This window comes from Eurosta solidaginis, chromosome 3 (genome assembly GCF_040869045.1).
Source record: "Eurosta solidaginis isolate ZX-2024a chromosome 3, ASM4086904v1, whole genome shotgun sequence".
NCBI lineage: Eukaryota > Metazoa > Arthropoda > Insecta > Diptera > Tephritidae > Eurosta > Eurosta solidaginis.
Window position 1 is genome coordinate 31,677,020 of NC_090321.1, and position 15,403 is coordinate 31,692,422.

A 15,403-nucleotide genomic window follows, 5' to 3' on the forward strand; every position below is an offset into this window, starting at 1 on the left:
TGGGGTCTATCGTTTAAGGAACTAGTTGCGACAATTTCATTTCGGCACTTCATCGAGAGAATACTTCTGACCGTCTCGCTCAAATCTGAAACCTTTGCGTCTCCATATATAGGATCCAGTGCATGTACCCATTGGAGTTTTAGGTCTGGGCATAAAGCTGATGCAGTTATGGCTTCATCAACGTCTTCTTGAAGTGCAAATTAGTTTTTAAAGCGCTCTCTGATAGCCTCGATCAAGGGTGACACAATTTGCCAAAAATATGTTAGTTTATCTGTTGTAATTAAGTGGTACTTTGTACAAATGGTGGCAAGTGTTGGCAACAGGTAACCATATAGCATTTCTTTATCACCCTGCAAAAAAACTACCGCTTCGGCTAATGGTTTTAACAAATGAATATACTCCTCCATATAAACAAAATCATTTTCATAAAATTTTTCAATTTCAAAAATTTCGCAAAGCGTATTAAGTTTGTCCTTATGGGACCACAAAGAACATATGGAATCGTACAAGGAGTTCCACCTAGTAACAACAGAATACTTTAGCTGAGCTCCAAAAATTGTTTTGATCCTTTCGGAGCTTTTAGACCTATTTACTCTAGTCCATAAGCTCAAGCACTTCGAAATTAACTAGAAATATAATATTATAGGTTGATTATTTAAATGAGGGTGCAAGGATCTAGCTAATGGAATATTCAATACTTACAAAAGTGTGCTTCTCATACGCTGAGGGGTACTTTTTTAAAATTTTAATAAAATCGTTGGATGCAATCAAATTAAGCGTATGCGTAGCACATTTAATGTGTTTAGGGAGACAGTTTTCATAAATATAATTAACAAAATCGCTGCACTCCAAAATTTCATCATCCAAACTGTTTGGGATGCCAAATTCCTTAAAGGCTTTTACAAAATTTGACCCATTATCTGTCACCGATGCTCTGACGTTATTCGAATTTAGACCGAATTTTGTGTGGATATTCATGATGATTTCATTAATTTTGTCATGCGAATGTGTCCCTTTAAATCGATGGCACGCTAGAGCTACCGACTTACATTTTCTTCAATTGTTTAAACACCAATTGAGGACGTTCAAATGTAGGTTAGTACTTTTACATGCAAGTACCTTTTATATGGCACATTGGCAACACTTATTTGGAAAGATGACAATTTTCGGAACAGGGATGTTGAAATATTTGTCATTTACATTTTTTATTATTAAATTTTTAGAATAATTTTAATAAAAATACTTTTTCAATTAACTTCTTTGTGCTTTATTACCATTTAAATAACGAAAAAACTGGTCATCACTGTCAATAACTAAATTTTTGTGTTGATATTTTGAAGTGGCTTTAATTAAAAACAACCATGTGATATTTGAGCGGGTTTTGTGCTTATACGACATTCTTCATAATTGATTGGTACTAGAAAAGTGTGTGCACACTCAGCAAAGGCTGCATTCATTTGAATGGTTATTCTGTGTTGAAAAATGTTTGTGTTTCATTCAATTACTTCATTCTTTCTTCGAAGAGTTCAAGAGTGCATTCTTTTTTCCCACTAGTGAATGAAGAATGGGTTGACTTTTAAGCCACATTCCTTAACAAAGAATGAAAGAATGAAGAAACAGCATTCTTAAATCAATGATTTAAAATTTCAAATGATTGCACACTTTTACAGCTCTGCACAGTGTGCTTCGTAAAAATAAAAAACAAACAAAGACAAAGGCCCGTAATCATCGTCGCAATAAAATAGTTTTATTGGTTTAAACATGGTCCTAAATTAAATATCATTTTAAGTCTGTTATAGTCCACTGTTATTTTATCTCTAAAAAAGTATTTTAAATTTAAAATGACATGAGCCCGATTTCAATTTTTAAGATATGTTTTAAGTTGGTGGTCTGCTGTCAAAAGTTACGAGAAATTAAACAATTTGCTATTTAAATGCGATGAACTTAAATGGAAGTGAAAAAAGGCTTCCCCGGCAAGCAAATATACGTTAGGAGCTAATTTATTATACCTAGAATGAGTGACGAAAATTACACAGGCCACTATTATGAGACAAATTCGATATTTGAACGTGGTCGAAAGAGCTGATCGAACGAAATTTCATTCGGTATTGCGGTTTGAACATATGGAAGCTCACAGTAAGCATCCGTTATTGTAAAGACTAGTTTTGCGATAAAAATTAATAGAAACGGGAATAAAGAGAAACATTTACCATATTAACAAATGCACCCTTCCATCTACCACTTTTTATGAAAAAATTATGTCGTTGTAAGCAAATGGGGGTTTGAACACCCCTTCCCCCCTTGCGCACGACCCTGCTGACCATAGAAGCGTTCATGGCCTTGCTATCCAGTAAAGATGAATGTCTGCAAAAATGCGCAAGAGCCAAGTTTATTCCAACATTTTTGAAATTGGCAACAATTCTCAGATTGTGAACTATGGATTGTCTCAACTGAGCATCGGGTACGAGGATGCACTTTGAATTTTTATACTCAGTTGAGCAGAGCTCACAGAGTATATTAAGTTTGATTGGATAACGGTTGGTTGTACATATATAAAGGAATCGAGATAGATATAGACTTCCATATATCAAAATAATCAGGATCGAAAAAAAATTTGATTGAGCCATGTCCGTCCGTCCGTCCGTCCGTCCGTTAACACGATAACTTGAGTAAATTTTGAGGTATCTTGATGAAATTTGGTATGTAGGTTCCTGAGCACTTATCTCAGATCGCTATTTAAAATGAACGATATCGGACTATAACCACGCCCACTTTTTCGATATCGAAAATTTCGAAAAACCGAAAAAGTGCGATAATTCATTACAAAAGACAGATAAAGCGACGAAACTTGGTAGATGTGTTGACGTTATGACGCAGAATAGAAAATTAGTAAGATTTTGGACAATGGCCGTGGCACCGCCCACTTTCACAAGAAGGTAATTTAAAAGTTTTGCAAGCTGTAATTTGGCAGTCGTTGAAGATATCATGATGAAATTTGGCAGGAACGTTACTACTATTCCTCTATATGTGCTAAATAAAAATTAGCAAAATTGGATGAAGAACACGCCCACTTTTTAAAAAAAAATTTTTTTAAATTCAAATTTTAACAAAAAATTTAATATCTTTACTGTATATAAGTAAATTAAGTCAAAATTCAACTCCAGTAATGATATGATGCAAAAAAATACAAAAATAAAAGAAAATTTCAAAATGGGCGTGGCTCCGCCCATTTTCATTTAGTTTGTCTAGAATACTTTTATTGCCATAAGTCGAACAAAAATTTACCAATCCTTCTGAAATTTGGTAGGAGCATAGATTCTATGACGGTAACTGTTCTCTGTTAAAATGGGCGAAATCGGTGGAAGCCACGCCCAGTTTTTATACACAGTCCACCGTCTGTCCTTCCGCTCGGCCGTTAACAAAATAACTTGAGCAAAATCCGATATATCTTTACTAAACTTAGCCCACGTACTTACCTGAAGTCACTTTTTCTTGGTATAAAAAATGGGCGAAATCTGACCATAACCACGCCCACTTTATCGATATCGAAAATTACGAAAAATGAAAAAAATGCCATAATTCTATACCAAATACGAAAAAAGGGATGAAACATGGTAACTGGATTGGCTTATTGACGCAAAATATAACTTTGGAAAAAACTTTGTAAAATGGGTGTGACACCTACCATATTAAGTAGAAGAAAATGAAAAAGTTCTACAAGGCGAAATCAACAGCCCTTGGAATCTTGGCAGGAATACTGTTAGTGGTATTGCATATATAAATAAATTAGCAGTACCCAACAGATGATTTTCCGGATCACCTGGTCCACATTTTGGTCGATATCGCGAGAACGCCTTCACATATACATCTAGGGGCCACTCGCTTTTAAAACCCTCATTAATACCTTTAATTTGATATCCCTATCGTACAAACACATACCAGAGTCACCCCTGTCCCACCCTAATGGCGATATCTCGAAAAGGCGTCCACCTATAGACCTAATGCCCACTCCCTCTTAAAATGCTCAGTAACACCTTTCGTTTGATACCCATATCGTACAAACATTCTAGAGTCACCCCTGGCCCACCCTAATGGCGATATCTCGAAAAGGCGTCCACCTATAGACCTAGTGTCCACTCCCTCTTAAAATGCTCAGTAACACCTTTCGTTTGATACCCATATCGTACAAACATTCTAGAGTCACACCTGGCCCACCCTAATAGCGATATCTCGAAAAGGCGTCCACCTATAGAACTAGGGATTACTCCCTTTTAAAATACTCATTACCACCTTTCATTTGATACCCATATCGTACAAACACATTCTAGAGTCACCCTGGTCCACCCTAATGGCGATATCTCGAAAAGGCGTCCACCTATAGACCTAATGCCCACTCCCTCTTAAAATGCTCAGTAACACCTTTCGTTTGATACCCATACCGTACAAACATTCTAGAGTCACCCTTGGTCCACCTTTATGGCGATATCTCGAAAAGGCGTCCACCTATAGAACTAAAGATTACTCCCTTTTAAAATATTCATTACCACCTTTCATTTGATACCCATATCGTACAAACACATTCTAGAGTCACCCTGGCCCACCCTAATGGCGATACCTCGAAAAGGCGTCCACCTATAGACCTAATGCCCACTCCCTCTTAAAATGCTCAGTAACACCTTTCGTTTGATACCCATACCGTACAAACATTCTAGAGTCACCCTTGGTCCACCTTTATGGCGATATCTCGAAAAGGCGTCCACCTATAGAACTATGGATTACTCCCTTTTAAAATACTCCTTACCACCTTTCATTTGATACCCATATCGTACAAACACATTCTAGAGTCGCCCCTGGCCCACCCTAATGGCGATACCTCGAAAAGGCGTCCACCTATAGACCTAATGCCCACTCCATCTTAAAATGCTCAGTAACACCTTTCGTTTGATACCCATACCGTACAAACATTCTAGAGTCACCCTTGGTCCACCTTTATGGCGATATCTCGAAAAGGCGTCCACCTATAGAACTAAAGATTACTCCCTTTTAAAATATTCATTACCACCTTTCATTTGATACCCATATCGTACAAACACATTCTAGAGTCACCCTGGCCCACCCTAATGGCGATACCTCGAAAAGGCGTCCACCTATAGACCTAATGCCCACTCCCTCTTAAAATGCTCAGTAACACCTTTCGTTTGATACCCATACCGTACAAACATTCTAGAGTCACCCCTGGCCCACCCTAATGGCGATATCTCGGACACCTATAGACCTAATGCCCACTCTCTCTTAAAATGCTCAGTAACACCTTTCATTTGATTCCCATATCGTACAAACACATTCTAGAGACACCCCTGGTCCACCTTTATGGCGATATCTCGAAACGGCGTCCACCTATGGAACTAAGGATCACTCCTTTTCAAAATACTCATTAACAGCTTTCATTTGATACCCATATCGTACAAACATATTCTAGAGTCACCCCTGGTCCACCTTTATGGCGATTTCTCAAAAAGGCGTTCACCTATAGAACTAAAGCCCATTCCCTTTTAAAATACTCATTACCACCTTTCATTTGATACCCATATCGTACAAACACATTATAGAATCACCCCTGGTCCACCTTAATGGGGACATCTCGAAAAGGCGTCCACCGATAGACCTAAGGCCCACTCTCTCTTAAAATGCTCAGTAACACCTTTCATTTGATACCCATATCGTACAAACAAATTCTAGAGTCAGCCCTGGTCCACCTTTATGGCGATATCCCTAAATGGCGTTCATCCATAGAACTATGGCCTACTCTCTCTTAAAATACTCTTTAATACCTTTCATTTGATACACATGTTATACAACCACATTCCAGGGTTACCCCAGATTGATTTTCCCTTATGTTGTCACCATAGCTCTCAACTGAGTATGTTATGTTCGGTTACACCCGAACTTAGCCTTCCTTACTTGTTTCCATTAGATCCTCTGTGTGAGTTCCTTTTGTTATAAACGGATTTTGTTCAATTTTTGAAACCAGTCTTTCAAGCAGTTGTTTTGTATTCACGCGCTTGGACCTATTTGTAGGGGTCTTAAATTATATTGACTCAATTATTTTTATTTAACTTTGTAATTATGTTACTTTGAACTTTGTAATTTTAAATTTTCAATATTGATTTTTCTATTTTCAAAAATTTTCATTATTATTCAATTTTGCATCATGAAAATATAACATTTTATTTTAAATAATTTTTGTGTGGATATCAATTTTAATAAAAATAAAGCATCCTACAATATGTACGATTAATACAAATAGTTTTAAATTACTATTAGATAGCAAAAAAGTAGAAGATAAACACAAACAACTTACGTTTCAAACAATTTTCTTGTAATTCGATGCAGCGTCGACAACAAATTTCAATTCGCTTCAAAATTAGATACACAATGAAAATTTCGACAGAGATTAGATGTCATAAACCAATTTCAAATTCGATTTTGGATGTTCGATAGCCAGCGAAGATCGAATAATTCTCATAATAGGGGCTAGGGCTGGGACTATCCACATATTCGAATACCCGGGTATCCATACGGATATCCGTTGACACGGATAAAATCCGGATGACATGGATATCCGGTTAATATTCGTTTGTGAAACTATCCGGATATCCGGATTTATGAAGATCCGGTTAATAACCGTATTTTTGGATATCCGGTGAAAGCAAAAAATTGATGTACCATATATGTTTATTTAACATTAAAAACAATAAATTCGTGGGGCATTTAAATCAATTAACAGCGTTTTTTCACAATATAAACAAATGTCACTGTTCTTATTTTCACTTGTTTGTAAAATTGTAGTTTTTAATTTTTGACGTTAATTTAATAATCTACAAATATATTTTGTGAATAATTTTTCGATAGTTGCTTGGTTCAATTCTGATATGCAGATATTCAACTTTTATATTCCAGTATTCGGACATACGGGTATCCGGATTTTCCATTTAGGTATCCGGATAGCCGAACAGCGGAGATCCGTATTTCCCATTTGTGAATCCGGATAGTCGAATTTTTTGCTTAGCTATCCGGTTATTCGAATATCCGGTTTATCCGGATAATTGAAAAATCCGGATGCAATTCACAGCCCTAGTAGGGCCAATAAAAGCTTTCTTTTGACTTGACATGCTTCTGCACGGCAAATTGATTGAATTCGCTTCGCCATCACCTTGTATTCCCCTTGACCAAGGCAAATCTATACCAGGTGGTGGCAAAGCGAATTCAACCAATTCGCCGTACAGAAGAATGTCAAGTCAAAGGAAAATTTACATAGATTTCGATTAACTGACATATTGTTGTACAAGGCTTTGTATGGAAAATTATCAAGAAGAAGCAATCAGCTGTTGGGATAACACCACCTCTACTGAATTCGCCTTGCCCTTGACCAAGGCGTTGCATGGAAAAAATAAAGAAGAAGCAATCAGCTGTTGGAATAACAGCAAATGGTACTGAATTCGCCTTGATTTGAAGATTAGTTTTGTGTTATCAAAGCAGTTGTTGGATTTTCGATGAGTTTGCTGTACACACACCTGAGCAGAAAGGTGTTTGTTGTTGTTGTTGTGTTAACAATGCTTCACCCCATTTTATGGGTGCGACCCCTCACAAGTTGTCATCAAAGTCCTCTAACGGGGTTCAAGGAAACTAAGAGTTTCAACAGGATTGGACCGTAGGGAAGTTGGTGTTAGAGGCGTAGGTTCCATTTTACAATTGAAAAGATGATTGGGGTCATGTGTAGACACCTCGCATGCAGGGCATACATTACGTTTGTTGGGGTTGATTCGGGACAAATACGAGCTTAACCTATAACAGTATCAATAACGAAGTTAAGCCAGGGTGACTCGTGTCTCCCTTGGTAGTGTGCATTCTCCTGCAAGAGGAGAATAGTGTATATTGGGTTCACCGGGCGAGTCCTGGCAAAGGCGTTTACCTATACTGTGTGTATTTTGCCTAAGACCTTATGCTTGTGTGGTTCAAACAGCTGTGTTGGCTGGTGCCACATCTCATAAAGCGCTTATAGAGATGTTCCCTTAACCCTCTTGGAGGCAGTAACCCCATTTAATTTGTTGCTGCACTCCCACCCCAGAAAGGTGTTTCTTGTCCAGCGAGTTTTGCGCGGAAATATTGTGGATCCCGCCCTAATCGGTTCGGGACCTTTTCTATTTCTTATGAATATGGGGTAAGAAAAATAATCATAGTTTAAAAACTATTAACTTTTACTCGGCGCATGACCTTTTCTCTCCCATTTTTTTGCACTTTACCTCATTTTCTTACTTTATTCTTATACCTATTTTCCGATCGATTCCTCTCTATCTACGACCTCTACTTCACACCTCCTTTTTCTATTATTTTTCCTCTAAATTTTTGTAGAATAGGTCAGTTCCTGTTCCTTCCGGTACAAAAGGTATCCCAAATATTTACCTATTTGAAAGCAAAACGTAGCCATTATCACCCCGAATTGTTTGATTATGACCAGCGATATTATTTTTCGCATATAGGATGAACTCATGGTCTCAGACGACGAACGCCGTGGTGGGTGGTAGCTTGATATTTCTTCTTCCTTTTGCAGCGATGAAATACTCTCCGAAGGCTTTGGGGAGTGCTATCGATGTTGAGGTTCCTTTGCCCGATATAAATCCGTACGAAGAGAATTATTCCCATTAACGCACTAAGTGCTTCATCAGGGTACCTTCGTATCGCACGCGTTAAGCCAATACAAACTATTAAACTAGATAGCGATTGGTGTCATCTCGTAGTAGGCTTAACTTCGCTACACATGTGGGCGCAATTGCCATTAAATTGTAAAGGTGTAAAAAACTCCTCAAGTCACTTTCCGGCAGCACTGGTAGGAAAGCTGAAAAATCGTTGCCGATAAAATACAAGGCAGTCGGCTGGCGCACTAAAGCTTCTCCAATCCAACTGCCAACTAATTGGATGACAGAAAAGGTTCAACGTGGTTATATTAAAACGTCCTCGAGATGGTCGCGTTTGTACTTTAATTCATGAGGACTCTCAATCTTGATCAAACACCCCAAAGCCTTCGAGGAGCTTACTTAACGCTATAAAAGGAAGGGAAAGTTTCACAATTATTAAACCCCGCTATGAAATGCCTCCACATGATGTCTGAGCATCATCTACATAGCTCAATAAAATGCTAAACGAGGCTCTTATTTGGCTACGTTATAATTTTAATGTGCCACGGGATAATTTAGTTAAGAACGGCTTAGTGGACAGGTGACCCCTACTTTGTTGCTGCTTGCTGAGACTTTAAGTCTCAACGACCGTTGCCGTGGTGTGGAGTGCTCTGCCTACCACACCAAGGGTCCTGGTCTCAACTCCCAAGCAAAGTAACATAAAAATTTAGAAACAAGTTTTTTCAAATAGAAAGAGTTTTTCTAATCAGGGTCACCCCTCAAAGTTGATTTGGCAAACACTCCGAGGGTTTTAGGTTCCAACCCGCCGATTTGACACATGACGCAAATCGGAAGAGAAGCTTTGCCTTAATCTCTTTGAATTAAGCTATGCCTTTGCGAAAGGGAGCTTAACATCAATGGTGTTTTACTTTCTAATTGGAATTACAGCAAAAAGTTAGAAAATATTAAAATTTTTGAAAATGGGCATGGTACTGCCCCTTTTTTGACTAAGCAATTTTCTATGTTTCGTGAGCCATTAACGAAGAAACACATATTAATTATATAGTAGGAAGATTTCTAGTAAAAATGGACGGGATCGGTTAAAGGCCACGCTCACTTTTATATAAAAGATGTATCAATGATATTTCACTTACTAAGTTTTAGTGTAAGAGGAAATTGGGAGAGTTTTTTTTTTATTTAAATGGGCGATGCCACGCCCCTATTTCGATCAAGCATTAGACAATTTCTAGAGCCTAAAAATAAATAAATCCCTCGTAACAAAATTCGATACACATGTTAGGCTTATATATAAATATGTAAGATAAACAGCAGCGTAAATACAGCTTCGGTTACACCTGAACTTAGACTCTTACTTTTTATACCCAGCTGTACTTGTACAACTTTGATTGCATAACGGTTGGTTGTACAGGTATAAAGGAATCGAGATATAGACTTCCATATATCAAAATCATCAGTATTGAAACAAAATTTGATTGAGCCATGTCTGTCCACCCGTCTGCCCGTTAACACGATAACTTGAGTAAATATTGAGATATCTTAACCAAATTTGGTACACAAGCTTATCGGGACCCAGAATAGATTGGTATTGAAAATGAGGGAAATCGGATGATAACCACGTCCACTTTTTATATATATAACATTTTGGAAAACACAAAAAACCTGATTATTTAGTAAATAATACACCTAGAATGTTGAAATTTAACGTGTGGACTGATATTGAGACTTGATAAAAATTAAAAATTTTTTTTTTTTAAATGAGCGTGGCACCGCCCACTTCTGATTAAACCAATTTTACAAATATTATTAATAAAAAATCGTGTAACCTATCGTAACACAATTCGGCAGAGAGTTGCCTTTACTATAAGGAATGCTTTGAAGAAAAATTAACGAAATCGGTTAAGGACCACGCCCACTTTAATATAAAAGATTTTTAAAAGGGTCGTGGATGAATAAAATAAGCTATATCTTTGTAAAAAAGAGCTTTATATCAATGGTATTTCATTTTCCAAGTGGATTTATAACAATAAATAGGAAAAATTTCAAATTTAAAAAAATGGGTGTGGCACCGCCCCTTTTATGACTAAGCAATTTTATATGTTTCGGGAGCCATAACTCGAAGAACAATTAACGGATCGTAATAAAATTGGGTACACACATTTTTCCTATAGTAGAAAATATTTCTAGTAAAAATAGACGGGATCGGTTAAAGACCACGGCAACTTAGATATAAAACAAGTCGTAGACTAGAATAATAAGCTATAACTTAGCAAAAAATAGTTTTGAATCAATAATATTTCAGTTATCAAGTTTTATTGTAAGAGAAAATGGTGAGAAATTTTTTTTTAAACCGGCGGTGCCACGTGTTAAGTAGAAAAGTTATTTATCTAAAATGAAATGTACAATTGAAGCTCACGCTGAGTATATAATGTTCGGTTACACCCGAACTTAGACACCTTTACTTGTCTTTTTATGATTTTAACTACTTCACGATACAGCACATGTTAGTTGAAGGTCGAGTTTCACAGTAAATATGAGATGTTCATTGATAAAAATACATAATGAAAAGGGTGGCGTAGTTTGATAGGGCAATTCAAGTGGCAAAGTGATGTACTCAATAATTTTGTTTTGCTGATTAAAAGTGAGCAACAACAAGCAAAATAAAAAGCCTGCTTAAGCACCCATGTATATTGCATTCATGCACATATACCCATTCATATATGTAATAATTTCAAATGAGTAAAGGTTCAAATTAAATGATGCGAATGTATGCCAGTAATACTTACTTACGAAGTTGATAAGTACGTGCTTAAGCATACATTGAAATACGCACACATACGTACGTATGTATGTATGCACATAAGTATTTCATTGCAATTACCATTCATGCGAAATAAGCTACAATTTCTGCTTCTAATATGGGTGCGGTTCATCTAACTAATGTAGTATGTAATTCGTATATTCCTTGCTATTGAATGCGTTAAGGCACTACGCGCTGTCAATTAATGTGGTTGTTTTGTGTGCGCGTGTGTGTGTCCCTGTTAAGAAAGCAAGTGAACAAGCGTCCAGTGGATTGTATATAGTGGATTGTATTATAGCAGGGATGATAAATGGATATTTGCATTTTGTACCAAATGTGGAAAAAAATGTACCAAATCATCCAAAAATGTACCAAAAGTCTTCGGATGTGAATTTTAACCAAACTAGAGCTATATTCTGCTTTTTTATCCAAAAACTGTTTTTATTCAGGAAAATTTCTAACACAAATTAAAGGTAGTATAACAGGGAAATATGATTTATGAAGAAATACTTTTCCTATCAAAATAATAAAAGAAGTTTATCGATTGAAGCGTACAATTATGTACATATATAAAAACATTTCTTTACTGAGTAGCAGCAAAGAACATAAAATTAATAAATTAAAAAAAAAAAAAATAACAGCTGCATTCAATGCAAAAATATTTCATAAACACATTTTAGGTAGAAAAGATTTAGATTCAGGTATAAATGTTGAAAAATTGTCGCCTACATCTATAGTAATAACTCATGTTTCAATTACTACATAAACAGTTCTTCTTCTTTGAGTTCTTTAAATACCCTGGTTGACAAAAAGCTTTTTTTCGTATCTATATTATGACAACTAGTGTTAGTTGATTTCATCAAGTCTTTAGTTTTTATTAAATTCGAAACTGTGTTTATTTGAAGTCTATTTCTACAATTTGTTTTAATTAAATTTGAATAGAAAATACCCTTTCCACGTTTGTGGATGAATGTGGAATCGAAAATATGCCTTGAACTATTCTATAAACTCGAGGTCGCCCAGTGAAATTCAACCACATAAGCAGTTAAAATAACATATACAATTTTTATTGTTCATACTTATTGATATTTACCTTAGTAAGAAAAATAGTTATTTAAAAACGTTATAATTTTTATTAATATTAATATATTGCTAAATTTAACAATTTCAATACTAACCAAATCTTAAAAAACTATAACATAGTTCAAAATTAACTAAATTTTTAATTTATATTTATTTATTTGTTCTAATTTTAATATAATAATAGGAACATTCGATGGGCAATATAATGAATAAGTAAGCTCAAAATAGGGAAATTTTATATTGCTCTGGCAGGAAGGGTATGATTTAATCAATCTGCTTCTCGTAAACAAATGGGAAGAAAAGGAAAGGTAAGGAAAGGAAAGGAAAGGTAAAGAAAAGAAAGGAAGGAAAATCAATGGAACGGAAATGAAAATAATAGAAATGAAAGAAAAGAAAAGCAGAGGAATGGAAAGGAAAGGAAAGGAAAAGAAAGGAAAGGAAAGCAAAAGAAAGGAAGAAAAGGAAAGGAGGGAATATGAATTGAAGAGAAACGAAAGTAAAAGAAGGGAAATAAAAGGAAAATTAAACGAAAGGAAAGGAAAGGAAAGGAAAGGAAGGAAGTCAAAGGAAGGGAAATGAAAATAAAATAAATGAAAGAAAAGAAAAGTAGAGGAATGGAAGGGAAAGGAAAGCAAAGGACAGGAAAGGAATGGAAAGGAAAGGAAAAGAAAGGAAGGAAAGGAAAGGAAAGAAAAGGAAAGGAAAGCAAAGGAAAGGAAAGCAAAGGAAAGTAAACAAAGGAAACGAAAATAAAAGAATAGAATGGAAAAGAAAGGAAAGCAAAGGAAAGAAAAAAATAGAAGGAAAGGAAAGGAAGAGAAAGCGAAGTACAGGAAAGGAACGGATATTTGGACTTGATGCAAATGCAATAATTAAAATCACAAATTTTAACATATTAATTAAGAAATTTTTTTTCTTACCTTCTGTAAACAAAATTATGACAGTTTTTTTAAATTAAATTTTACTTATAAGACTTATAGCTTATGTAAATCCACGTTTTATTTAATGTACTATTTATAGAGTTAAAAGAGGTTCTCACTTTGGCAAACGTATCGGTAAACTAATTAAATAAGTTCATCTAAAGTGAAAGAACGCCAAAACCCCCTTTTGGTGCTAACAGTATAAAGTTGTGAAAAAATAGCAACAAAAATACAGTAATTTTCGAATATCCAGAAAACATACAAAACCAAAAACAAAGACTACATTGGTACGGCGTTATTCTCTTGGAAATGATTTCGCTTCACTAATTCTCAATAAGTACACAAAAAGCAAGTACACACACACACAGCGCGCAAAAAACCAAAACGCCGATATATATCCATGCTACGAAAAATTACGCTTCGCCAAAAAAAAGTGCTATCCTAGTGACATTACAGTCACTGATTATTATGCTGAAGTGCCACTACAAAGTCTTGTGGACCATACAATAAACAGGATCATGGAAGCACACTCTGAAAGTTTTGAAATCCCATCTAGAATTAATAATAACACCCATTTAACTGCTGTCTACAAATGGGGTTGTGATGGCAGCAGCGGCCATTCCACATATAGGCAAAAATTTAACGACTGCGAAGGAAACATGAGAGACCAATATTTATTTTCAATTTGTATTGTACCACTGCAAGTGCAGAACGGACCGACATTTTTATGGAAAAACAATCGACCTTCTTCTACACGATACTGTCGACCAATCAAAATACTTTGCGACAAGGAAACGGCGGACCGGAGTCGCAGGGAAATTGAAAATATTAAGAGCCAAATATTAAATATTGTACCAACATATGTAAACTCATTGATTATTGATCACCAATTTCACATGACCATGCTTGATGGTAAAACTTTCAGCGTCATTTCAGAATCTTCTTCGCAAATATGCGGAATCTGCAAGGCAACACCGAAAAATATGAATGACTTAAATTTGGTGAAGAGCTTTCCATATTAAAGTGGACCTCTTTCAATATGAGCTATCCAGTCTCCACGCCTGGATAAGGTTTTTTGAATGTATTTTGCACATATCCTATAGAATACCAATAAAAAAAGTGGCAAACTCGTGGTGCTGACAAGGATATTGTTGGACAAAATAAAACAAATATACAGCAGAAGCTACGAGAAGAAATGCATTTGTTGGTCGACATACCAATGGCTGTTACTGGAAATACCAACAACGGAAATAGGGCAAGAAGGTTCTTTCAACAACCAGATTTAGCCGCTCGTATAACTGGGGTGAACGAAAATTTAATATATCGATTCAGCGTCGTCTTACGAGCACTTGCATGTGGATACGATATAAACACGGAGGCATTCAGACTTTACGCAATGGAAACTGCCGAAATTTTTGTTACTTTATACCCTTGGTTTTACATGCCCTCGTCTGTTCACAGAATTTTAATTCATGGAGCAGACATAATCAATAATTTTTCGCTTCCAATTTGGTATGATGTCCGAGGAAGCGCTTGAAGCCAGAAATAAAGATTATCGGAACATCCGTGAAAATAATACCAGAAAAAATTGAAAAAAAAATACAATGGAAGATATAATTAACGCTCTTTTTGTTTCTTCCGATCCGTTAATATCTTCATTGTCCAACGGCTCATCAATTTCCTATTCCAGAAATATTAGTTTCGATAAGGAAGTTAAAAGCTTGCTTATAATGCATCATTTTGAAGATGATTTCTCTGAATCTGATACTGAAGAATCTGATTAATATTTCTTTTATAATATGGATTCTCTTTGAGTTGACAATTTTTTTCTTATTTTATATATGAATATATGGTGGAAAATGTTTATTGAATTAAAAACAAATTAAAAAATTAAAAAAAAAATTAAA